This window comes from Xiphias gladius, chromosome 14 (assembly GCF_016859285.1).
Source record: "Xiphias gladius isolate SHS-SW01 ecotype Sanya breed wild chromosome 14, ASM1685928v1, whole genome shotgun sequence".
NCBI lineage: Eukaryota > Metazoa > Chordata > Actinopteri > Istiophoriformes > Xiphiidae > Xiphias > Xiphias gladius.
Genome location: NC_053413.1, coordinates 25,638,692 through 25,665,139, shown reverse-complemented (window position 1 = coordinate 25,665,139; position 26,448 = coordinate 25,638,692). Strand labels below are relative to the sequence as shown.

General features: G+C 44.1%; 1 protein-coding gene across 1 annotated transcript in view; it reads left to right on the top strand.

Annotated features, from left to right (window-relative positions):
* Nucleotides 1-286: 286 nt before the first annotated feature.
* LOC120799458 (receptor-type tyrosine-protein phosphatase N2-like) overlaps nucleotides 287-26,448 on the top strand; it is a 218,019-nt gene continuing 191,857 nt past the window's right edge. Inside the window, exons 1-2 of the mRNA XM_040144688.1 lie at nucleotides 287-327; nucleotides 16,536-16,586. The gene's annotated coding sequence lies outside the window, so the exon portion shown is untranslated. The remainder of the gene's footprint in view (nucleotides 328-16,535; nucleotides 16,587-26,448) is intronic.

Below are 26,448 nucleotides of genomic sequence, written 5' to 3'. Positions count from 1 at the left end.
CGGCGGCAGCGGCAGCAGCAGCAGAAACGCCCTGCATCCTCCCGTCTCCTCTCCCGTCTCCTCCTGCGTCCATCCGCCGCCCGGGCGTCCGGTCTCTGCTCTGCTCCCGCAGCCGCGGAGGGGGCCGCTCTCAACGGGGAAGGAAGGCCGACCGAGCCCCGCTGGAAGAAATGGCCTTTTAACACCTGGGAGAATAACCCAGAAGAGACATGAATCCTTTGCCCGTTTCCTTCCTCCGACACCACCACCACCACCACCTCCTCCTCCTCCTCCTCCTGCTCCTCGCCTCCCTGAGCCGCTTCCCCGCCTCTGCTGACAGGAGCTTCGGTGAGTACGTCAACGGCCGGTTATTTCGGCTTAACGATAACGCGACCGGAGCCGCATCAGTCCCGGTCCCGGTACCCCCGGTCCTCGGAGGACACTATTTCTGTGTCAATACGGTATCGGCTGAGCCGGGATGGTTCGCCGCAGCTTCACCTGAGCCGAGGGGGGGGGGGGGGGGAAACAAAACAAACAAACGCGGCGAGCCTCTCATCGCGTTTCGCCAGAGAGATCCGCCGCAAAGCGAGAGAGACCCCGTAGAGCCGCTGCCGTGCGAACCGCGGAGCCACGGCGAGTCTCTAAACTGCAGCACGGAGCCAATAAAGGGACATTAGCCGTTATGTTTACGGAGCAGGCCCGCATCTGTCAGGCGGCACTGGCGGTAACAGCAGTTAAATCAAATTAAAAAAAAAGATTCAAAACGAAAAAATGCAAAAATAGTTGTACGGTAAAATCATTTTCAAAGCCCTTTAATTTTGGTAAATTATTCGAGGAACGCAAAAACATAAAATTCGCACTAAATAAAAATGTCTCCAGTATAATTACAAAGGAAACGTCCAAAATAATAAAAAAAACAACAGGACATGGTGAGGGAATGCTAGACTTATGCATCTGAATAGAAAATAAGGACAATCACATGAATAGAATAAAATCATTTTTAGAATTATTCATATTGTTTTAAATAGTTTAGGAATGCCATAATTTAAGAAAGGAAAAATAAAAATATATACAACATAGTTACAAGTGATATATACAAAATAAAATATAGAAATAAAATGCTAAAAACAAAAAGCTAGATAAAAAAAAAAGGTATATTTAAAAAAATAAAGAATTTCATTGTTTCAAATGATTCAAGAATCCATTAACTGAAATAAAAATATATACAATAAAGATACAGATTTAAGATTTAAAAATGATTCAAGAAAGCCAACACATACAAAAATCAATACAATGAACAAAGTCAAATATAGAAATCACATAGGAGCAGAGTTAAAATCGGAATATCACAACTGTACTGAACAGTCAGTCAAAGTAAAACAGGCAGTGCGGGGTCTGTGTACACTGGCCCGCAGACAAGAGGAGGCAACAACAGTCAGTGACAGCATCAATGCGAAGCGCTGAGAAATAAGCTCATATACACAGCTACTGAGGCAGCTATTGATCGTGTCGTGTGTGTGTGTGTGTGTGTGTGTGTGTGTGTGTGTGTGTGTGTGTGTGCGTGTGTGTGCGCGTGTGTGTGTGTGTGTGTGTGCGCGTGTGTGTGTGTGTGCGCGCGTGTGTGAGGTGGCTGTAGACATAAATTTCCCTCATGCACAGAGTCTATAAATAGCTGCCACCGAATATTCCCCCACTGATCTTGAGATTTCGGAGCCCGCGGGACGACTGATGCAAGAGATGTGTTGTAGAAGATGGTGAGGAGGAGGAGGAGGAGGAAGAAGGTGTGTGTGTGCGTGTCTGTGCATCTTCATGTGTGTGTCTGTGTGTACATCCAGGACCCCCCCACCCCTCCCCTCCCCTCCTCCTTCAGATTACATAACCAGCAAACAGACAGTATGGCAGCCACAGGACAGAGTCAGCTGAGAAGATGAGCAGCGAAACAACAGAGAGCAGCCGAGCTGCAGCTTCAGTCCCTCTTTATACATTAACACCGAGATGGATACAGTTTAGTGACCAGATTGGTTGTGCTAATCCTGCAGTAGCCCTACAGGGTCCTTCGGTTTATTGAACAGTTTTGACATTTCATGACACCCCCCCCCCGGTCATATAACTACATACATATAATTTAACCCCGGTGCTGAATATTTACTATGACGCCGCCAACTTGTTCAGACAAGCAGCGTTTATAACGAGATTATTGTGATTCATGGTTGCGTTATTGTAGCATGTGGCAGTGGTCCCCAACTTGTTTGACCCAATGCTAGATTACCGACCGGGCAGACGGGGGCAGCTGCCTAGGGGCCCCCACACCCTGGGGGGGCCCCTAAAGCCACAGGTTGAGCCATCTCCACTTGTTTTGATAAATTGATTAGTTACAAATATGTCCACTAGTAGCCCTATGGATCCATGTCTCTACAAGTGGGATACTGTTTTGATTGTATCATGCACACGCACCGGGACGCGGGCTGGCACGATCCCTTCCCATTCGTCGGTTTCGCGCTGTTCCGCTGATCGACGGCTGGTGGCGGTAACGGGCCAGCAAGTGCAGGGATATGGCAACGAGTCCTTCAACCTAAACGACCACATAGGTTGTTTGTCCCCACCCTCTGATGCGACCCGTGGGAGTGTTGCGTCCCAATGGCGGCAGGAGATGTGCCAAAATTGTTATAGATCACTTTTGAAAAATAAATAGCCGACTCTCTTATGACGTGACAAGGCTATGGTCACGGTTTGGTTTGGTTTAGGCTCAAAAACGACTCGGTCAGGTTTAGGGAAAGATCGTGGCTTGCGTTAAAAGGGTTTTCGTCATCATGGTTACAATAATAAACACGTGGCTAAGATTATAGAACAGTTGCGGTCATGGTTAAAAGAAACAACGCTGACTATTTGGTTTGAAATGGGAAACAAACAGTGGTGTCTTGTGTGAAAATCGAGTGTTTTGTTGTCCCATCCAACAGTTATGGCGCAACGTTGTCATTCCTTTGGATTCGTGTTTGAGTCCACCTGATGGAAACTAAATATTCCCTCTCTTTTAGCTCCATTTTGGTCTCCACCAGCTCCTGACAGAAACATCTGGCTCTTGAGCGGCTAAATGCTCCACGATGTTCACCCGCTGGTCTCTCACTGTGTCTGTCTGCCATTTTTTTCCTGAGCAGGTGGTGGACAGTGGGTTTGTCGGAGGTTCATCAGTGAGAACAGCTGCCTCGTGTGGCTGAAAACGACGTGAGAAGAGTGAACCAAAACAGCTGAGCAGCTCTGTAAAAAGGATTTGGCCGCGATGACCGATGGTACCAAGTTGGTCCAGGTCTGTTCCGGGTCTGGGTCAATTGGTGTTGACAGTGAGCAGATAAAATCGTAATGTGTTATATGTAAATCTTTAAGTCTTCAGGTCCAGTTGCTTCCAGTCGTTCTCATAAAGAATTTTTTAAACACGTTTGATATTTGGGGCTGAAATAGGCGACTGGTAATGTCAGTTGCGTGTCGCCTGAGGGAGACGTACCGGTAGATAAACGACTTTACCTGAAGTTAGCTTCATTTTACGAAGTTCGCTCACCTCTAGCTCCCTCTGTGGGCCGTGCAGTCCCCTGCGCCTCTCCACCCACCCGAGCTCTGCGCCGTTTTTCTCCTCTGTGGCCTTTTCACTGCAAACTGCAGAGCAAACACACACCGCAAGCTGCCGGTTGCCCGTACGCGTGTTTGTTCTGGTACAAGAGCCCGCGCCAGTCGGCGCGGTTGCCGCGGGATTTGTAGCGTCGTCTGCCACCGGAAGTCCAGCCGTCACTGACCCGGCGGTTCAGTGTTTTCTCTAGTGTATTTACTCGCTCCTTCCCTCCTTCCTGACCGTCGAAGACCAAAAACCTCCGCAAGCTGTTGCAAACGCTGGTTTGACCGGTCTCTGTAGGTTTCAGCTGGTCTTCAGGCTTGTCCCGAGCTTGGTGAACAGACTCACACACACATTCACACAGCGCCCTTTTCTATACATATGGCGCTTTCTACACACACACACACACACACACACCGCTGATACACTGGGGGCAATTGGGGTGGGTCAGTTTCTTGCCCGAGGACACTTCGTCACGTGGACTGGAGGAGCCGGGGATCGAACCACCGCCCCTCCGGTTATTGTGGCGACCCACTCTAGAGAGGGAGAGAAAATCCCTGTGCACGTCTTACAGTGTTCATAAGTATATTAAAAATTGTAATCCAAAGTGACTTTATGGTGACCTTGTGCGCATAATATTATTTACTATCTTTAGAAAGTGTCTGTAATATCCCCTCGGGGACTCGTAGCGGCGCTCTGCGGTGAGGAGGTCGTGACCGTATCGTACTTCCCGGACGTTCTTCACCCCGCGTGCTGCTGCTGTGCACCGATAATACTCTCTTAACACTGAAATATCGCTGGCGTAATTGTATGAGGGGGCTGCAGCGTTGTCTGCGGGACCCAGTGGTGACTCCCCAGGGACCCTGTTTCCTTTCACGGTAGGTTAAGACCTTCGTGTGGTTTTGCTCAGAAATTAAAAAAAATAAATAAATAAAAAGATCAAAATGAGGGAAGCAACTGAATAAGAAGCAACAGTTAATGTCTGATGTATTAAAACGTGTTTGCTCTGGCTTTGGCTTTTTTTCTGAGTAGACCATCGATGCTTGTGTGGACCCTTTGACCGGAGGTGATAGGTCACGTTAAGTGTCACGGTACCCGTTTCCAGATGTAGTCCCGAGTCCTCCGCGCAGCCCGTCGGACATCTCAGGTGACTGCTCTCCCATGTCTCGCGCACGAGTGGGTCTCTTTTTCGAATGCGTGGGAGGTCTCAAAATGCACCGTGGGGTTGGTGTAAAGTCAGAGGAGTTTCCGTGCCCGGAATAGTTACCACAAATGAGATATCAGGAGCGGAAAGTAGTTTGACACTTAAGTGGCGCAGCGGAAAGAGAGAGTGGGCGGTCGGATGCATTTACCTCCAGCTCTGAAGATGATCTGGGTTCAGTTTCCATTCGGAGAGAAATCATCAATCACCAATTAGAGCAGAAACCCCAGCGTTAACGTCGACAGTCCGTTGATCTGGCAACCTTCATCTTTAACAAATCTTTTCATGTGACGGTTGTGTTAAAAAAAAAAAATGTCCAGTTTACGCTTATTGCACATAATCTCCTCCCAGGGGAAGAGTGTGACTTTCTTTTTTTTTCCTGCTCATTTCACAAAATAACGTCAGACCCTGTCGACATTTGGCTTCTAGGACCAAGAGCCAGAGGGTTTTTTGTTTTTTTTACGTGGGGTAATTTCATTACCGCATTCCAAAATCTTGAAAATGTCAAATTCAACTAGTCCTTATTTCATAATCAATGAATCAATGAATCAATGAAAAAAAAGGAGAAGGAAAAAAAGCCAATTACATTTCCCCAGAGCCGAGGGGGAGGTCTTCATATCTGTTTCTTTATCCGGTCAACAGTCCCAAAAACCCGAACATGCTCAACTCGAGAGGCCGGAACCAGGGAACGCTGGATACTTTTCCCCTCGATCCATCGACTGCCCTGGTTCTTGAAAAGTGATTCAGAATTATAGACGCACCTGAAACAGATCCAGAGCTCAAACCATTTGTCGTCCAGAGCGAATTTACAGCACGCGGGAGGCATTTAACAAGTTTATTTCGATATTTCGGGATCCGTTTTACATTCAATGCCACGCGGGAAACTGCGTTTCATACGGGCCGATGTGATTTTCAGACATTTCTTTATCTGAACAAACACATTTCCGAACTTTCCCTTTTCCTGCTATTTCGGAGACGTGATGCCCGGGCTTTTTGCGTTCGGTTCGAGGTGTGAAATTTTTAACCGGTGTGCCGATACCTGCCGGCTGCGCCTTAACGCATCCAGGGTCCGGCATGCTCACTGAACACCCGATCCTGCTCCCGGTGCGGGACGTTCCTATTTCATAAAGAACGCGGCTGCAGCCAGACACTTGTCTTATTCTGTGAAACTAGAAGACATTTGCCAGTGGTCGGTACTTGACCTACAGTCCGCGATCCGGGTCCTGTCAGCCGCTTGTGTCCACGTGTATTGAACTTAATGGTGGACGCGGTCGCGTCGACTCTGCGTCCCCCCCGCCCCGCCCCGCCCCGCCCCGCTGGGATTTGAACCACGGACTGCGTCCAGCCCAGGTCTCCTAATCATTAATCCGGACCCGGAGAAGGGTCGCCGCTGGTTCGCCCGGCGTGACCGTCGCCATGGCGGCGCTCGTCGACGCATGTCAGTCGCGCTGATTGGTTGGTCGGGCCGGGAGCAGGTCCGCCGCACCTGTGCTCCGACGCATGCGCATGAGCGCTGTTATGTCACGGCGGCGGAGCGATCCCATTGGTCAGTTGTAGTGTTAGAGCCCGTAATTGAGACCTTTCTCTTTTTTCGGTTTCTCCGTTAATTCTCGTTCTAACGGGGGGCAGCTGGAGACCTCTTCTACTTTTCTGTCTGCACAAAAAAACCCCACAAGTTAAAGAGGAACTACACGTTAGACTGTATGATGTGTTTGTGTTGACACAGTCACGTAGATCCCTGGTATCATTCATGTCATCATTCAGTCCATCATGACTGGATTCAGCGTCGTTTCTCAGGTCTCCCTGCCGCGAGAGGATTCCTGTGAAAAGCTGAAGATCAGCGAGGATTCACGCGCCGTGATGGGAGACCCGACACGATCCTGCGGTGAGGTCCAGGTCCAGGTCCAGGTCCAGCTGTATCTGACGACGCGACGCCGATCGATAGATCGATCGACCCGGATCCATGTTCGGAGAGCGGAAAGCGAAAGTGTGATGGGCAGCCTGTCACTGGCGCTGCCGCCCTGCTTCTGCCGTGTTCCCGCCTGCCGCGGGCAGCTGTTCCCGGCTGCGCCGATCGGTATCTCCCCCCTGTTCTGGTTTCTCCTCACCGCACAGGTGAGGCCGCATCTGTTCGGAGCATTTATCTCCGCGGCGATGCGTCTGTCGGGCCCTGCAAGGTTTGTCTTGCTTCCCGCTGAACCCCCCCCCCCCCCAGTGGCGCTTGCCTTCATTCGGCAGCTCCTGGTAACCGAGCATTCATGGCTGAAAACTGCTCGTCTGTTACCGGTAACCATGTACTGGTTGGAAACAAATGACCCTAACACGTTTTTTTTTTCACTTTTAAACCTCTTGAGCATCTTTTCATGCATCCCTCAAGTAGATCTCAGCAATGGCTCAGTCTTTAGTCATATTGTTTGTCATGCAAGTATAAGTATTCATTGTAGAAACTGACATTGCCAGTCTGGCCCCCTGAAACCTTATTAACCCCTCATTTTGGTTTGGTCATGAAGGCACGGGGTCGATCGCTTACACCCAGAAATGTCCATGTTTTTTATGCTCACGTTATGACACCGAACACTTGCTTAAGGTTGGGGAAAAGGTTGTGGTCCCGGTGAGTATCGAAGCAAGTGAACGCTGATTTGAAGCACGAGACGCAATGTGGAACCCGGTCCCCGGTATCAAAGAAATGTGGCTGTTGCACCGTCCAGGCACCTACCAGTCACCTCTCCATGTCTGTTTTGTTGATGCAGCGAGCAAAGAAATGCAGCTTCCTGCTTTGGAACAAAACGTTTTCAGCTGAACCTAGAACCTCCGGGCATCGTTCCATTTTTTTCCCCCCAAAATGTATCAGCAGGTGCAAAAATCAGTTGTATATGAAGACAGTTCACAGGAGACAGGGCACTGTGAGTGAGTTGTCTCCCAGTCTTTCCATTCAGGTATCGGGTAATGAATTCAACACAGGCGACAATATAAGTGAACACCTGAAGGCCCTAAGAGAGAGACACTCCAAGGTTTCTGAAAGCATCGGGTGCTGATGTTTTAAATTGTGAATGCGGCCACTGGGGGGTCTCCTGTGCCGCGGAGGGTGCATGACGACGAGATTGAAGGAGCGCTCTGCCACCCTTGAGTCCGTACCAACTTTTAAACCGAAGCCATGTCCTCGCATGAGGACAGTTTTCCCGTGCAATCAGGAATCATCACCAGCGTTTCAGGTGCACTTGTTTTGCTGCTGTGCCTCCAAAAAAAGGGTCTTTTCCAGCTCAAAATGTGAGTGAAAGTTGTATTTTTCAAGCTGAAGCGTTAGAATCTGGTTTTATTCCAGCTTGACCAAAACTTTTTTTTTTCTCAAACACAAGTTATATTAAACAGAAACGATTGATAATGTTCACATGACTTTACATCCACAACAAGGGACCGAAGGCGATTCACTACAGCTGCATAAAACATCGGCTTCGATTCTTTGATGGAAAAGGCAAAAATCCACAGAGCTCTGAACACATAAGAACTGCTGCTTGATTCGACCAGATGGACGGATCGGTGCTTCGGCTTTGAACCATCGGTGGAAGAGAAGAAGAGAGGAAGATGAGGGGAGAGGGATGAAAGGACAAGAGAGTGGGTGACGGAGGTGGGGTTTTTTTTTTTTCTTTTTTCTTTTTTTGCCGCCGCAGGAGACAGAGGAGGGGAAGACAAAGAGAGATTACTGCCAATTTAGGAAGGGCTGTTCGCACATACAGTACGGCCTAATTGAGAAATGGATTTTCCTCTGCTCTGCTGCAGCAGAATCAAAATGATCAAATACTGCCTCTGCTTCCGAATCCTCTCCTTTTGTGTTCGCCTAAATTGTCTGGCGGCGTGTTGTTGTGACTGATCATTGCTGTCAGAGCTGAGGCCCGAACCAAATTGGATTGCCGTCATCTTGAAAAAACACACAAAAAAAAAAAAACCAAAGGAGACACCGAATGCGTGGTACACGACAGAAAACACGCCGCCTACACACATGTAGATAGACAACACACAGACAGCCGATTAGGAACCCCCGTTTTGATCAGCCGTGGGAAACGGCACCTAAAAGCTGGAGACCAGCTTAAAAACAAAACTACAAAGACGAGGAACACTTTTAAAAGGCTCGGCCCTCTTCCTTCAGCCTGCGACCCCAACTCGTTATCAGCTGTCCCGAAATGTAAACACGCCTGCAGAGATAACATTGTGTGGTGGAAAACTGAAAAGGTTAGAGGGGAGGGTCGAAGTAGAAGTCGGCCTTTTTTTTTTTTGTAATGGAGACGGAAGTCCACGCTCCTGTGCTGTCATAATACGTCACTGAGAGAGGCCGAGGCCGAGGGTGGAGACAGCCACAACTTAACTAACTATCGCTAGTTATACGAGTATAAAAACTAATTCACCGTTCGCTGAACCACCGAGAACAGTTTATTTTGGTTTCATTTCATTTGACAGGGACGATGTGCATTAATAAACAGAAGCAAAATTTAAAATAAGCCAGACTAGTCTTCATGAGTGCTCCCCAGCCAGATGCCAGAAGGGCAGCCAAAACTTAGAATAAACAGATGTATCTTACAAAATGTGTACACACCGCGTGATGAATGCGTACAGAACAGCACAATATACATCCAGCAATGAGTGATGCCACGGTACACGTGGCAGTGAGCTCCAGAGACCAAAAACACAGGGACAAAAGTGTAAGAAATGGACGAAACAGCGTGTTTATCTGCTCTAATGTATGTTTCGAACCTTAGCATGCCCGGCAGGGTTGCCAGGTTCGCGGTTTCCCCGAAGGAAGGGGGCTACTTTCGAAGTGTTGACGTTTTTGTTTTTTTTTTTGTCCCCTGGTTGTGTAGACCTAATTTTGCATGCAAATGATGGTGATACGATAGCAATGCCGTTAGACCTTAAAAGCAGAGTGCATGGTTTGGCAGGGGTATGTTTTCTGTTCTGGTATTGTGCTGAGTTTTCTTTTTCACGCAGACCTGGCAGCCCCGATGCCGAACTAACTGGCTTCCTGCCCACGGTAGTACCCTAGTGTTACTTCCAGGGCCTCTGACCAGCATGTCGCTAGCTAACTACAGTATTCTGTTGGGTTACTTCTCAGGAGGCATCCTCTGTGTTGGGGGCCAGTCCTGGCTGCTAGACTGCGTCGGATGTTACAGAAACCCAGTTTAATGTGGCATAACTGCACAAACAGGACGATAGTAGAGAGAGGTGGAGAGGCAGTAAGGCGTTCTAGATACCCCACTACTATTTGTTTATGTACTGATTGACTGTTTATTTTAACTGTTTTTTTTTTTTGCCTGAAATTTGGTGTAAAAGGTGATTTCTCATTTACATAAACATAGTTGTGAAACTGCAGAACATGAATTTGTCATTTTCAAGTCAGTCTCCGCACGGACGCATGTACCCAGAAGTTTATACGAGCGGTTAAAGCACCGGCTTCATCTTTCAAGGTGACCGCTCTCGGCTTAATCGTTGGCCCCCTCCCTCGGGAGAGCAGCATTTGTCTGATGCAAACAGACAGATGGCATTGTGGGAAACGTAGTGCCCTTTTTCATGTCAGTGAGCGCAGCTTGTGATGGCCCAGCCAGGAGGCATTAAAGGCCGCAGCCTGGACACCGCTCCTTTGCTCACAGGGTGAAGCTGATTGAAATTCCGCTCCTCCCGCATCGCCGACTTGGCGTCGGTCCGCAGTCGCAGCACCGCAACCTATTTTACACTCTGCTGGCGTGGAGTGATGAAACCAGAGAGCAAAAACTCAGGGTGGCAGCAAAAGTCCAAAAGCCATATCCCTCCACCGCTAACTCGCCGGAGAAGGCTCCTATCTGGCAGTGAAATGGAAAAAGGGGACAAAATAAAGTCTCCATGCCAAGTTTTTAAGGAACTTTGGCTCCACTTTGGCACCTTATAACTTGATTAGAATGTATAGTTTATATTCTATTCGATTTATCGCGATAAAAATCATTGTCATCCTTATGTATACAGTAAGCCCGGGCAAGGAGGGAGATGTGTTACCGTATTTGGGGAGGCACCGGGTTGAGTCCTGACTCAACCTTGACTAACGGTGCATTGTAGAACAACTGGATCTGTGTAAACCATTGTAGGATCCCAGCACCACTTTATATCACTCCCAGTGTCACAACAGCTGCTTATTTTGTAACAGGGGTGCACACATAACTGAGCTGTAAAATTTCAAAATAAAACCAAGCAGGCGGGGAAACTCACATTACCATGTTTGAGCCTCTGTCACTTTGTTTTGTTTTGTTTTTTTTTAATCTCACTGACATAATTTCTGACTTTTTGATAGTAAACCTACTTTTCAGATTAGACCAAGCGCAAAAAATGTTCAAGACACAGTAACCTTTTCATTTTGCGGTATGTGATTTTTGGACTTTGAGCACAAAAAGGGGACTGCTTGTACAATGAAGTACAATTAATGATAACAACTACCAGACATAAAAAAGTAAATAACTGCCCTCAGTAAGAGAAATGTGACCCCCCCATACCGAGAAAATAATTGTAGCATGAAAATAAACATTTATTTAATTGAATTCACCTGCTGGTGTGATTGCTTCAGTAAGTAACCATTTTATTGGATGTTATTATCAGTTTTTCTGTGTTCTAAAATATTAGATAATGAATGTCAGGAACCATTTTTTGCCAAAGTTTGTGTATAGCATTTTGTATCCAATTTTATTTTTAATTATTGTTATGATTCCCTTTCAGTTGCACCATAAGCCTCTGTGTATTCCCTTTCTTGCTTATATATTTTTGGTCTTATTATCATGCTGTTTTGGAGAAATTGGCCCATACGCTGCATGAACGCCCCAAAGCTGCTGTTTTGAAATTCCGACTCTTTGTAAACAGCATTTCTGTTTTACATGTTTCTGCTTTTAACAAGGTTTCGTCTGCTGGAAACCACTGTGAGTTGCGGGGGGTTTTTTTTGTTGTTGTTGTATTTTTTTCCACAGAGATGTTAAAAAAAATACATCTTCTGGTTTTTCTCTCTTTAATTGCACCAGAAAAAGTAAAATAATGAATGTCTAGCAAACAACACAAGCTAATAACAAATGACTTCACTCGGACATGTCCTCGTTCGAGAGACAATATCCTGCACTGACAAAAGTGAGATGTTGTTCGGAAATGTTGACAAGAGAAGATTTAAAGTTGAAAGCGACTGCTGTTGATTTTGGTTAGGGGCAGGAGTCGCTAGTTGTTTAAGTGGTATTTATGCAGGCTTTTGAGTGTTTCTTGTTTTTATTTTGATTTGTTTTGCAAAACCTTTGTGGTACAACATAACAGCAAATCTGAAAATGTAATAAGGGAATTTCTGCAATTATCCGAGAGAACTACAAATTGTAGTGAAACACAAGTAAGAATGTCTGCTGTGAAAAAGGGCTGTGTTGCCTATCCAAGCTAGTGTTGGGCATCAAACAGTCTTCTGTTAGAGCAAATTATATTTTGCTATATTTTTTGTACTGTACTACAAGGGCTAACAAGCTGCACACCGCAATACGAGAGCAAAGCTGTTAACTGGTATTTACACGATAGCGTTACAAATCATCATCTGGTGAGGACAATGACTTTTGCCCATGGACAAGTAGCTTTAGCGCCACTGTTTTAGCATTATATCATGTATGTAGCCACTGTGTGCATAGTTAAGACCCTTTTACATGGTTTTTGAGTCAGCTGGAACTTCAACAAACTCACAGTTTAGTTAGCGTCAACTAGCTAGCTAGCTACGGCTGATGGAAATCTGGCAGCAGCAGTTGTTGCTGCAGAGGTTAAAGTTAGGAAAAGGCCGCGGTTACGGTTGAAACCTCGCGCTTTACGTTAGCGTTGCATGTTCTGTTGGTTTCAGTTGAACATGCTGTTGTCACAGCAACCGCTGCTGACAAAGTTCTATGGCAGTTTAACTGACAACGCTACATCCGCCATTTTGTCAGATCTGTGAGAAAACAAACATTGACAGACATCTTTTATTTATTCCCCAAATGGCTTTGTCGAATCTTTAGGTACTGATTTTATTTATATATATATATATATATATAGTTGTTGATTTCTGATTTGCTAATTTAGCTTTTCTATAGTAGATTGCTTATCAAGGTAGGCAGTATGCTAGCTTTCTGAGGCTAATGTGTTGCTAATACAACATTTTAAGTAACTGGTAATAACTCTTGGGCTAGCTGTCGTGTATTTTACTCTTTTGGTATGTGTTTATGTAATTACCGTGGTGTTCTTCAGATGGCGACAGTTGTTATTTAGTGATAGTTGGTGCGTTCTTGCTGTATGTGGTATTTCCCCTTTTTTGTGATTTGTAAACACTGTCCATCACTGAATAACCTAGACTACGAGTACTTTGAGTTGCCAAAACATAATTCTAAAAACATTATTACAGCAGGGAAATATGTGAAAGATGTTGACAGCAAACATTTCGACCAAGTGTTGAAGTTCAGGCGTTGAATATTAATCTTGTTATGTTGATAAGTAACTTCAAATTAGCGTAATTAACTTTCCTATAGAATGTAATCAAATGTGTTGTATATTATCACAATTTTTAGGCGACAAAATTAGAAAAAGTCTAAAATTGCTAGCTTTTTTTGACCTTGGCACCAAAATATCTAATCTAGTGGAACAAAAACGCAAAGAACGGCATTTAGCGTAATTTTTTTGAGCCTGTTTGATTTCTGTTAACATGCCGTGGTATGGTTGTAACACGCAAAAAATACAGCAAAATGCCATCTGTTGTCCGAACAAAGAAAAGAGCGCAATACTGTTGGCGTCATCACCCCCTGAGGGCTAGAGAAGCAGTTTTGTGACAGAAAAATCTTCGGCTGGAGGAGTCTGGGCAGTAGATTCTGCTGTAGCCTAACTGCTGATGATAGGGTGCTCTTGAATTACTCCAAAACAGTTTCAGTTGAGCTGCTTGGTGCCCCAAAGCAGTTTTTTTGTGGTTAGCCCCCAGGTGTGGATGTGTGTAGCAGTGTAATTGTGTCGCTGAACACAGAGCATGCTCAGCAAACCGTTCCCTGGATATACAAAGAAAAGAGAAGAGAAATATGACGCCAAAAAACGAAAAACAGGATCTCAGAGGGTGTAAGTGTGCAGAGTGATGGGAGAGGGAGGAGGGGAGGAAATCGCTTCCACTCTTTGATCCCTGGAAGGCAGAGGCACTCAGCGATGAGCAAGTGTTGCCATGGAAACAGCATCCCATCGTTTTGCTAGGCACCCTGCCTGTTACAGTCCCTGGAGTATTTTCCTAGCGTGCGCGTGGGCATGTGTGTGTACGTGTGTGTGCGTGCGTGCGTGTGTGTGTGTACACCCATCTGAGTGCATACATGATGAGTGCAATTGATTGCTATCAACATTGGTACGTGTTTAGCTAAATAAACATTTTAAACTGCTAATTTATTAATGCCAGAAGTATTGGAACAAGCACTAGTGGTGGCAGTGCATGAGACTGATAGTATATTAGTCATGGAAGTACTTAAAGTAGCACTGGAGTAGTAGTGGTCCTATTGCATGTTGAAAGAAGTTAAATACTGGCTGAAGTGGTCAGTATTCTGAGTAGTATACTATAGTAGATACTATAGTAGTAGTAGTAAATGCAGTAGATGAGGCAGGTCAGTAAATACAGTAGTATTTACTGACCTGCACACATCACATATTAGTCTTAGAAGTAGCAGAAGTAGATTAGTAGTAGTAAAAGTGGTAGAAGTGATAGAAGTAGGGTAGTAGTAGTAGCCTATCAGTAGTGGAGAAGAAGTTTATTGAATGTAGAAGTAGTAGTAGTAGATGTAATCTTTGTTGAAGTAGATAGTAGAAGTAGTATGACTACTAGTAACGGTAGATTAGTAGTTTTAGAAGAAGATGTAGCAGTGGCAGTAGTAGAAGCAGTAGTGTAGTAGATAGAAAATGTAGTAGATGTTCCAGTTGAGGTAGTAATAGTATTCGTATTAAAAGTAGTAGAAGTAGGTTAGTAGTAGTAGTGTTAATAGAAGTAGTAGTTGATGTAGCAGCTTTAGTATACAGTATAAAGTAGTAGTACTAGTAGTAGTAGTACAGCAGCAGCGGTAGTAGCTACTGCGCAAGTAGAAGATGTGGAAGCGAAAGCAGTTGTAATAACTGTAGTAGTATTAGGAGTAGACTAGAAGATGTAGTAGTAGTCGTAGAAGTAGTAGCCTGTAGTCGAGATTAAGACCTACAGTGTGTTTATGCTCACTTAAACCCAGACTAACCTCAGCGACCTTAATCTGTAGCTACAATCAGACATTATCGGTTCTTCACACCGGAGGGCTTTTATTGTGTAGCAGCTGCAGGAAGCACACTAGCAGCACATGGCTTGCACCTGCTTCTACCAACCGTTGTCTGTTTCTCTCGTTCCTCGGCAGTGTTTTTGTCTCCTTGGTGCATTGTGATAAGTTTTTTTGTCTTTTTCCTTTTTTTTTTTCTTTTTTTTTTTTAATATATCCCCCACTTCAGGGAAAGCCGTTAGCCAAAGTGGAATCAGAGTCAGAAATGTGTAGAGGACAGTGTGTGTTTGTACCAGCTGCTGCTAAATCTCCCGTGGAAGTGGAACAGGATAAAATATAGCTTCCTCCCCTGTTCCCCCTCAACCCAGAGACCCGGCGAGATGCCCGGAAGGATGTTTTGCCATCATCTTCAACCTATCCCTGCCTCAGTCCATTGTCCCCCCCACCTGCCTGAAATCAGCCAAAGAAGACAGCCACCAGCTGAGCAAATGACTACAGATCAGCGGCACTGACACCCACCGTCGTGAAGTGCTTTGCAAGGCTGGTTTCACAGCACATCAAATCTCCCCCATCCCCCTCACCAACCTTACTGACTGTCGTGTGCAAGTCACAAGAGAACTATTACAAACTGCTGCCACTTTTTATACTTTCTATACACTGTTTTTATACCTTTTCATTGCACAGTTTGTTACTGCTTCTTTGTTATCTGTTTATCATATTTTTGTAAGAAGGTTTCTCTCTCTCTTGTAATTTCCCAAGGCTGCAAAACAAATTTGCTCGTATTACAAATGTGCAATGACAATAAAAGCGTTTTATTCTGTTTGATTCTATTCAAATCCACAGAACACTGTTTAACAGTTTTAGAGGTGGGGTTGCTTTGGTAGAAAATATTTCAAAAAAAAAACTTGTAGGTCTCTTATCCAGAGTTTAGGCAGACTTTGTCTCTGGAAAGTCACGTTCCCGCTCAATCTACTCATAACAATGTCGAATGTGTAAGTCGTACCGTCCACCAACAACAGGTGCAACAACACTAACAGGAAATTGAGGGAAGCTGTCAATCGAGCTCATCCTGTACATGCCTGCATAATCCTAAGAAGAGGTCTAATCAAGCAAATAAGTGAAAAGAGCTGTGGTGGTGTATCCTGGGTGTATAGAGCCTCCATAACGCCACTGTATTAAGGTGGAAGCAGAGATCAGACCCGTAGCAAATGAAGCCAAAACTATCTGCATGGCTACTAGGGGTTTAGAGGTAGGCGAGAAAATGGGGGTCTTTTTTTGTAATTTGGGTGAACTGACCTTTCAAGTCTTGTTTCCTTAAGATCCATCTCGAGGGTTTTAAGGGAAAAGGGCTAGAAAGGGCTAAATACAAAGGCTCAACCTCATCGGACTCTAAACTCTGACCGAGAACACACCTCAATTAATGACAGAAATGCGGTTCAGCTACAAAATCTGTGAACCTGCTAACCGGTTTGTTGTCTTTGTGTTTCCCTGCCGACAGGTTGCCTGTTTGAGAACGAGCTGTGTTCACCATACGAGCTCTGTGTCAACGGTAAGATATATGACCAAACACACACATTTTAGGATCCACCAATTACATGCCGATACAGGCCTTTTATACCATCCATCCTTTACTACTTGTGGGCAAAGCAAACACCGACTCCGCTGCACAGCCAGACCACCTGCTACGGCCCAGATGAAAATTAATCTTGACAGCTCTCAGACTGCCATTTGTAACCAACTAACATTCAGTTTGTGAACAAGACGGCTAATTGTTAGCCATGCTAATTCACATTCATATCCTAGTTGACTGACATTTGCCACCGGGGATTAACACCTGATCATTTTATCAGAAAAAAAGCTTTTATTATGTACAGGTAGAAAACAGAGCCCATCACTAGGATTAAAACTCCTCGTCTACCTTCATGTACAAAAACAACATCAGGAGTATTATGGATCATTAAGTATATTAATGCCTGGTCATAGTCACATCTCCTGGTAACATGACTCTGACCGTAGTGGCAGCTGAAAGTCTAAAGTCATGTTTTTTATATATGAAGCGTCAAAGCACATTAAGTGAACGTCTGAAAAGACTGTTGATACGTATTTTAAAAGCGATACGCAAATTAAGAGGGTAAAGGGCCCCCAGAGGAAGTAAAGTTAGTTTTGTCTCGGAGCAGTCGGGTGTCGACTGAGTTTCCCGTTATGATGTGATAGTGGTTGAATATCTGAGCTGGATCTTGAGCTTGTTGTTGCTGCCCGTGACTCGGGCACCGCTCAGGTTTTCTTAAAAGTACAATCGCCAAGGTACGACACCGGAGGCCAAAGCCTACTCAGTCTCTACTGTAGTAATGATGGCAGTTACCGTATGTGAGGTGTTTGCTAAATCAGCGTGTGCATTGATCCCAACCTCTTTAGATTCAACTGCCGTGTTTTGTTATTACACACGCTCACGACCGCATATAAATGTACATATTAATCCCCCACTCTGCCTTTCTCTGCCTTACTGTGTCCCCTTGAGGAGGAAACCCCTGCAGAGAATCAACCTAGAATCAAAAAGAAAAAGCTAAAAAAATAATCGTTGTTCACAGAAAATAATCTCGGAGACCCTCTTATCTGTGACACCATTCGGTCAGACTCTGTAGACTTCACACCACATCTTTTCTCAATTAGCGTTTTGCTCCCCGCATCCTCCGATCACCAGCATTCATCGGTTCACCGGGAGGCTCTTGGCCGTGCAGAGCGGGCTTCGCTTGTCGACGCCACCGCGGGATTTAGGACAATGACAGAGAGGCCGGCAGTGATGACGGCATACTGTTATCTGTTGTGTGTTGTGTGATCTCATTAAGCCCGTGAATGGGCCGTTAGGAGGGGGCAGGTGGCCGCGCCGTCGGGTACACCGTTGACCGAACGGGTTTCTGACCTGCTTGCTGATGTGTATTTATTTCAGGTGGGGTGTGTGTGTTCTGAATTCACTAGCTCGGTCCTTTCCTGCTTGTGCAGTGTCCTTTTGAAAACGTGCCCGTTAATCTAATGTGTGTGTCTAGTGTGGTGTAATTGTGATTATATCCGTGGTGGGTTTTATTTTTAGCCCCGCTCAGACGGGCCGTGTTATGACAGCCTCTGGTGACCCCGATTCACTTTGATGAAAAAAAAAAAAAAAAAGAAAATGTGTCAACTTCTTTTTATGTGGATAGGTGGTCTGTTGTATTTGATTTCTTCGGCTTTTGACTTTGGGCTGCTTTTCACACACAAATCTTTTCTCTGCATGGTTTCTGTGCTTCTACAGATTTAGCTTTGTCATTTTTTAAAAATTGTCCAAAAAAGAGAGGTGTCCGGAGAGTGATGGAGGGAAACCGAGGCAATGATTCCTAAACTTTTTGCCTCGTGGCATCTCCGAATGAAACAACTCTGTTTACTCTGGACCCCTGCGGGTATAAGGACAATGAGCTGTGAGCACTTCCACAAGGGATTGTTTTTTTTTTTTTTCTAAGTAGCCTAAACAAGAAAGAACTCTCCTGTGTCTCCTGGGCAACGAGTAAAGAAAAGTTTAAAAAATTTTTTTTCTAAAAGTGAAAAAAAAAACCCAAACTGTTTCTATTGTCCTCTGTTAATCATGTCACGACCGTTTCAAGGAGGCCTCCCCCTCCGGTTGGGGACCGTTGATCTGAAACATAGTTCAGCTACACACAAAACATTTTTTTGAAAAAAAAAGAAAAAGAAAAAGTTCATCTATTGTTGCTTGTCTGTCAGATACAAGCCACGAGGGGTTCCTGAGCAGACATCAGTTCTTTTTGAGGGACCAGAAGGCAAAAAAGTTGGGAAACAAATATCAAAACAGTTAAATGAATAATTAAATGTAAAAAAAGAAATTCACAGCCTTTTGGTGGCTAATCAACACACTTTTACACGATATTATTTCTAAGATCCCGGCTATGGACCTGGCTGCAATAAAAAAAAGCGTTGTGCAGGTAAAACCTTTGGTAAAATACTCTCCTGATAGGTCATTTTGCAGGTTTCGGTACATTTTTACATTCGTCAGGATGTTGTAGCTTGTTTCAAAATGTTTGAGAAAAAGAGGCATCCTTGTTAGTCATCCTCTCTTGACAGGCAACTTATATTTTCAATGTATAGAAGCCAGGGATGTCTGCACCCTGAGGAAAAGCTACGTAACAAAGCAATTTGCCTCAGACACGTCGGAAAAACTCACACAATGATAGAACTGGAAGAAAAGCCCCAAAATACTAACCACCGGAAAAAAAAGAGCTGACATTTATCTACATAAAGATGAAAAATGAAAGAGAAAATGGAAAGTTGAATCGGAGTTACCGTTGTCTGACAGCAGCCAAACAAAGGGAGGGAAGTGGCATCTACTTAGCAGATTTCAGTGGTGCACACAGTTTTGTGGGCTGTGTTGTCTTTGCCTCACTGCCTTCGGGTAGTAAATACAATTTACTGCTCTACCTCTGTTCCTTCATTGGTCATTAGAAACCTCTCAGGTCTCAGTTAGATAGATGTTCAGTAGTTGTGAGTAGCTCCCTCAGCTGATGTTCCAGCTGTGGTGGGGGACTCTGTCAAACCTCCGGGTGGTTATTTCCAGACGCTACACCTGTCTGACTTGATTTGACTCGAGCGGTGAGTTTTTCGCATCGAAACGTTGCTGTTCTCCCCCAAATTTGTGCTGAAATGCTAATCACTGTGAAACATGAGCATCAAAATGATTCTGTCGGTCCCTGCCCGGGTTTCTTTTGCTGGAGCTACTTGTCAGCTCAGCTGCACTTTAAGACCAAGTTTCCAAGAGAATGAAAAAGCTCCCCCGGGCTGAGATGAGGCCGCTCTGACAGCTGGATCTCACAGTTGGGAAAGCTACAGTGGCTGGACCTCCGGCCATTGTTCACATCCACCGTGTCTGACCTGCTTTAGTAGCTGCTGTCAGATTGCTCCCCGCAGACAATGCCGGTCCGTTGTGCTGGTGATTGACAGCTCAGCCTCTATCAGGCCACACAGCAGCTCTGATTGCCTGAGCAGGCTGTAATCTCCTGGCAGAGGAAAACAGTGAGCAGGGTTGGTATTGTTTAGCTGAGGACATTCTCTAGCTATTCTACCCTTTTCCAACAACACAGGGAGAGAGAAGTGAAAAATTAAAAAAAAAGAAACGTATTTCAACACCGGGAGGAAACCAGTTGTTGTTTCGACATGCGACAGCTGCTGGATGAACATCGCACCAGTGTTAAAAATAATTTACAAAGATGTGTAACTGGTCTGTTGTCTTTCTGAAGTAAACAGTCTTTAGCAAAGTAATCTGACGCCGAATCCCACAGAGCGCAGAGCCTGGAGCGCCTGCTGCTGCGCTGCTCTCCGTAGGTGAAAACCTTCAGGCCGGACCCCGAATCGGTGCGCCGCAGCAGGAGGACCCAGGGGCCTGCAATGGCAAAGCACCTGTCGTGAAATCACTGATTGGGGTGTGGCCGAAAGGGCAACATAATTAAAGGTCTTAACTGCGGCGCCGCAGAGGCCCACAGCCCCCCGTCATTTCACTGCATTGTTTATTTGTACGGGAGTGGGCTGAAGGCATCGTTTCACATTTAGGTAAATTATCTAAACAGACCCAAACGTGTTCCCACTGTAGCAAAATAGTCAACGAGAAATGATGTTTATGTACAACTGATTTTCAACAGCAGGTACATTTTAGAGGAAACCGGATCACGTTTTCTCTTAACATAATAAGGTAAATGTTAATTTATGTATGTAGCAAGTCAACAGGAAATATCCTATTTCGGTTATCCGCCAAAGAGATTAGTTTCACATCTGAAGAAGTGTCTAAGTCACTTTTATGTAAAGGGCAACAACAGCAATCTGACTAGGCCCAAGTAAAGGCAGTTCAGATCTGACTAATGCAAGAGGCCGCAGCGACTGCAGAGACTGAACGTGCTTCGCGCTCTGCCTTGTTAAGAAGCGGGTACATACATATCTCTTACTAATATATCTTATACAGTATGTTTGACACATCGGTAGAGAAAGTAAAAGAGAAGAAAGTTCAATAACGACGCAGAGAAAGAGAAATAAAGAAATACGTCACGTGAACAACTAGGGATTAAACGAGAGTCCCCAGTTTAAGGTCTCGTCTCTTCATGCTGCGGCGTCACAATTCCCCCATTGTGTGTTTTATTTGGTTTTTTTAAACGTAATCACATAAAATAACATAAAATAAAAAATCTTTTTTTTCTTTGAAAAATCCACCTGTCAGTGCTTTGTGGTGGAAGAAACAATAAAAAGCTGACACTGTTTCTCAATGACCTCAGTCTAAATATACATCAATATCTATATATCTGCAATAAGCTATTATGGGCCGATATATTGATCTTGCTCTATTCCCTATGTAATAAATGATGACACTGTAACATCACACAGATCAGTGAATACTCTTCTTTCTATTTATCTGTAATCATTTATTTAAAGCTTTACAACCTTCCAACACACACATCGTGTTGGAGCCGAAAAAGTTATATCACGACATACGGTATATTTCGTCTCCCCTGGTCTCTTCAGTTAGCCCCTAGCCTGAACTTCCCATTCTGCCATGTCGCCATTTCATAGTCACCACCTCAACACCCTGTAACCTCAAGATAGCAACACTCTTCTTCACTGATATCAGTACGCACGCAAAGATCATGTTAGCATTTTGGCCCTTTTTCATAACAGTCACGTCATGTCGGAATAGAGCCCTTGCGGAGCATTTACGTTGGACCTATGTCTGCATGACAAAAGCCGTTATATTTAAGGGGAACGTGACGTCAGCGATGTTACGTATTCCGTGTTTTTGAAGGGCTTTTGGCAAACCTCCTCAGCAAATGTGAACATGCTGACGCTTGACAGCACGACAAACCTACGTTCAGCATAAAGCCACGTAGAGTGACGTTCCAGGATTGAAAGCGCAGGATTCAGGGATGAGCGATGAGGGTATCCATCCACCCCTGGGGACTTTTTGCTATTTTCGGGCGTGTCACCCCGACGTTTCTGGGTACAAAAGGAGAAAGGGCATGCCTGCTACGTGGCAGGATACTGCTCGATCAGTGACTTGACATTTCCTTTGTGACTTTCATCGCAGCAGTCGGAGCGAAGCCACATTGAGAGCTGGAGCATTGAACGACTACAAGGGTCGGCTTTGTTACACTGGAAACAGTGACCATAATGATATAATCATGTGGTAGTGAGTTTTCAAATGGTAGGCTTCATCTGAGGGACCGATAGAAGGCAAAAGGACAGCGTTTGACTTGTATTCCCTGCTGTTTTACCTGTTTTCAGGTAATTTATTGACGATATTGTGACAGGAGGTCACTTCATTACAGCATAGTGACTGTGGACAGTGGACTGACAGATAGGTCCAGTTGATTAAACTCTGTCCAGATGGTCATTTTCCGCAGTGTAGAAACCTCTATTTACTTTCATTTTTAGCCCCAGCATGCACCTGAATCTGGCCATAAAGATAAGGATGGTGGCCTGTCAGTTACAGGCTACTTGCTCACTTAAAGGTTCCTATGTTTTTACATGTTTTTACTAAGGCTGCAACTAACAGTTTTTTTGTTTTTTTTTTACATTATCGAGTAATCTGCAGATTATTTTCTCAATTAATATTTTTTCTCTATAAAAAGATATCAAAAAGTAATGAAAAATGCCCATTATTATGTCCCACAGTCCAAGTTGATGTGCTCATGTCTTGTTTTGTCCAACATATGCAGTTTACCATCACGTATGACAAAGAAAAGCATCGAATCCTCACATCTGAGGAACTGGAACCAGCATATTTTTGGAATTTGTACTGGAAGAAAACCCAACTAAAACAATTCTTTTATTATCAAAATAATTTCTGGTTAATTTTCTGTTGATTGATTAATTTATTTATTGTTGCAAGTCTAGTTTTAGCCCTTTCATAATAACCACAAACCATATATACAGTACATATACCTTACATTTTTTTTGGGGATGTTTGACACATGATTTCACACTTTGCAGGCAGCTATTGGTTCATATTCATTTCTGTAGTGTATGAACTTCACCTTGGAGAGACCTGAAAATTGCTTGAGATAATAAGTTCACCTAAGCAAACATAATGTCACTTTTTGTCCATATTATATTATAATTACGTGATGTTGCAGCTGAATGTGCAGATTAAGCGGGAAAGTGCGGTGCGTTCAAATGCACCACATTTGCGAGCTGGTCTGAGGGGAAAGCTCTGACATTACTGACATTGTTTAACCCGGTTTTCATTTTTAGGTGTGGTGCTGCTGTGTGACAAGATATCCTAAGCATGTGTCAGTGATAAATGTATGTATTGTCTGAGTCAGGTATTCCTATATGTAATAACTTTGCTTTGTGATGCCTCAACTCAACGCAGTGTAGGTTATAATCATATTGCATCATGTAGGTATTGTTACAGTGATTCAACCTGTCAACTTTTAGTTGCTGGATGGACGAACAACATTAGTAGACATTTTATTTTTACTTCTGTGTCAGCTATTCATAGATATGGATTAATACTGACTTAAATATGAAGCAATAATGAAAAATCATTTTCCCTAAATAATTTATTTTTATGACACTGATCTAAAGCAGAGAAAAAAATGTATTATAATACATCATAAAACCAGTTATAATTAAATTCATGTTCAGTTAGAATATAGATAAAATTAGCAGCAGTCCTTTAAGTTAAAGGGAATAGATTTAGCCTCGTTACAGCACAAACTCATTGTCAGTGCGACCCCTGTGTTGTCTGACGATCGTTCAGCCTCAAAGTTTTAGCCCCAGTGACTCGATCTGTGCCGGGATGTGTTGCATCATATTTGCTCTGTGAAGTTTGCTCAGTAGCAGTGCTGCATCAGAGACGCGCCGAGGTTATCTGAGCTCTGCTAATATTTTCAGATGGGGGGACGACCGACGATGTGGAGAAGGCCCAGTCAGTCTTGCACCCTGCTTCTGTTTACATTGACCATCTTTTGGAGACTGGTGAATTTGCTCTAATGACACCCTGTCTGATTGCCTACTGGAGGTTTTATGCACTAAGCTCCGAAACGCTGAATTTTTCCATCTTTCTTTGCTCGTTTATGTTGTTCATTGAGATGACAGGAAAAGGATCAGAAAAGGTTCATGCAGTGCTCCGATCATAATCTTGATGATATTTAGCAAATGTCTTATACTTAATCTATTTTAAGATTTTTTTTTTTACATTTTGGCACAAAGGATAGAAAACAAAAGTGTATGTTGATTTAACAATAGGCTAAGAACAGCTTAAAAATCCTGTTTTCCATCGACTGGGGGTTTCTGGACACCCACGAGGGTTTGCAAGATAGACTATCTGGAGGCGCCGTGAGAAGATTAACAAGATAGAAAAGCTGACATATATTTTCTGCTACACAAAATTGTGTTTGGTCCTTGATCTCGTCTTGTCCTTGTGAAATACTGGAATCATTACACACTCTCCAGGCTTCTAAAAGTTATTCAGATAAAACATGGGATATTAGATCTGTTTGTCTGAACTGGTCATAAACCGGTGGGCATGCAACTGGAGATGAAGTAGACTTAACGATTAGACATACGTGGCTTGACTTTTAAGGGTTCACAAGTTAGAAAGTGCGAAAAACCACTGTTCTACAACCTTAAAACTGCTTTTTTTTTGGCCACTTGCAGGCAGAAGAGCTCAACTCAAAAGAAGAGAGACAGCTCACACTCATCATCATCATCACAAGTTGTTATTTTTTATTACTGCCGAGCGTAAGACAACAACTCAGATCAGAGAGACAGCAGACACAGGAACACTAGATTTGATTCATTTTTCATTCCATCTAATCTAATAATCTATTAATTTATTCATTATTCTCTTTCCTTTTTGGTCTCCACCAACTCGTGAGTAAAACATCTGGCTCTTTAGCTGCTAGATGTTCGAAATTTCTTCACCAGCTAGTCGCTAGCTTTGTCTGTCTGCTGTGTGGCGCTGAGCAGGTAGCAAAGTTATTTCCATGCAGCAACAGAACCAAACAGTCAACTAGTGTTTCTTACCAAAAAGGATTTTGCTTCATGTCTTAACCGACACACCTGGTTAAATACACCGCTCACTAAAAACAAATAAATGTAAACCCTCCATTCAGTGATTCCCTCACACTTCAAGTGACTGCTTGTTCAGTGTTGTAGATCCAAAATCACCAAATTCACCTAGAACAACCAAGTTAATGGGGTTTGTCCCTCAGGTATTGGTGCACTGGACATTTTTCAGCAATGGTTTTCATCTCCACACACAATACACCGACACACACAGTATGAGGTGAGAAATGTAAACAAAACAAATCGCAAAAATGATCTGCGTGGAAAATATTTCTTTCAGCTATTTTTTTCATTGAAAATCATAAAATGTATTTTTAGCGTGATAGGATTCCTGAGCGTTTTCTGAACATGCATTCACTGGTCCAGTTGGGACATGTCTGTTCCATCTCCCGCTCTGTGACGGAGCCACCGTTGTCCCCCGGGTTTTGATCGGGTCCCTTGGCTTTACTGTCAGAGCTGTAATGGAGAAGGTTGAAGAAGCTTGCTCAGCATGGAAACACTCATTTCCAGCAGAGAATATGGCCCCCAGTTACGCTTTAATTGGCGTTAGTTGACTCAGGAAGAGGAGAGGTGCTTGCTAGACCGCCTACCTCGTGCTTTAGATAAGTGTTATTTCTCTGCTATGTACAGAGCCAAATCAAAAGACCAGGGGGACGAAAAAACATTAGAAGAATTTTTTTTATAGTACAGTTTAACTGTGTAACATCCACCCTGCTTTTTGTGTGAAAACAAACAGACGATTTTTTTTGAATCCTTGAATTCCTTCGCCCTTAAATGCTGCGTCAGTGTTCACGTAGGTTTTGGAAGTACAGAGCACGCAACAAAAATAAAGTGCTGGTTTGACAGCCAGCTGCTGTGGAGGTATCAGGGACCCCCACTCATAAATTAGGGTCATTTTGTGCATTAGAATATCACTGACTTCACTTTTAAGATAATTATCTGCAAATCATACGAGACATTGGATCTTCATGTGTGTCGACTGTGCTATTGAAGAGGTCATTTTTAATGTAATCTGCCAGAAGGCTTTGCTAACAACACATCCAGTAGCAGACTTTACGGCATGGCTCTCCTGAACACGGCCCAGGTGTTCCTTACAAACCAGAATGGGAGAGAGGGGGGGTGCACATGCCAATCCCTGGCAACACACACACACACACACACACACACACACACACACACACACACACACACACACACACACACACACAGCAAAGTGAGAGTGACAAAGGAGGGTGATTTGTTTCAGCCTCCCCACCAACCCTACTTCCCTTTGATTAGCTGTGAGGGACAAAGAGCACTCGATGGAAATCACCATGGCA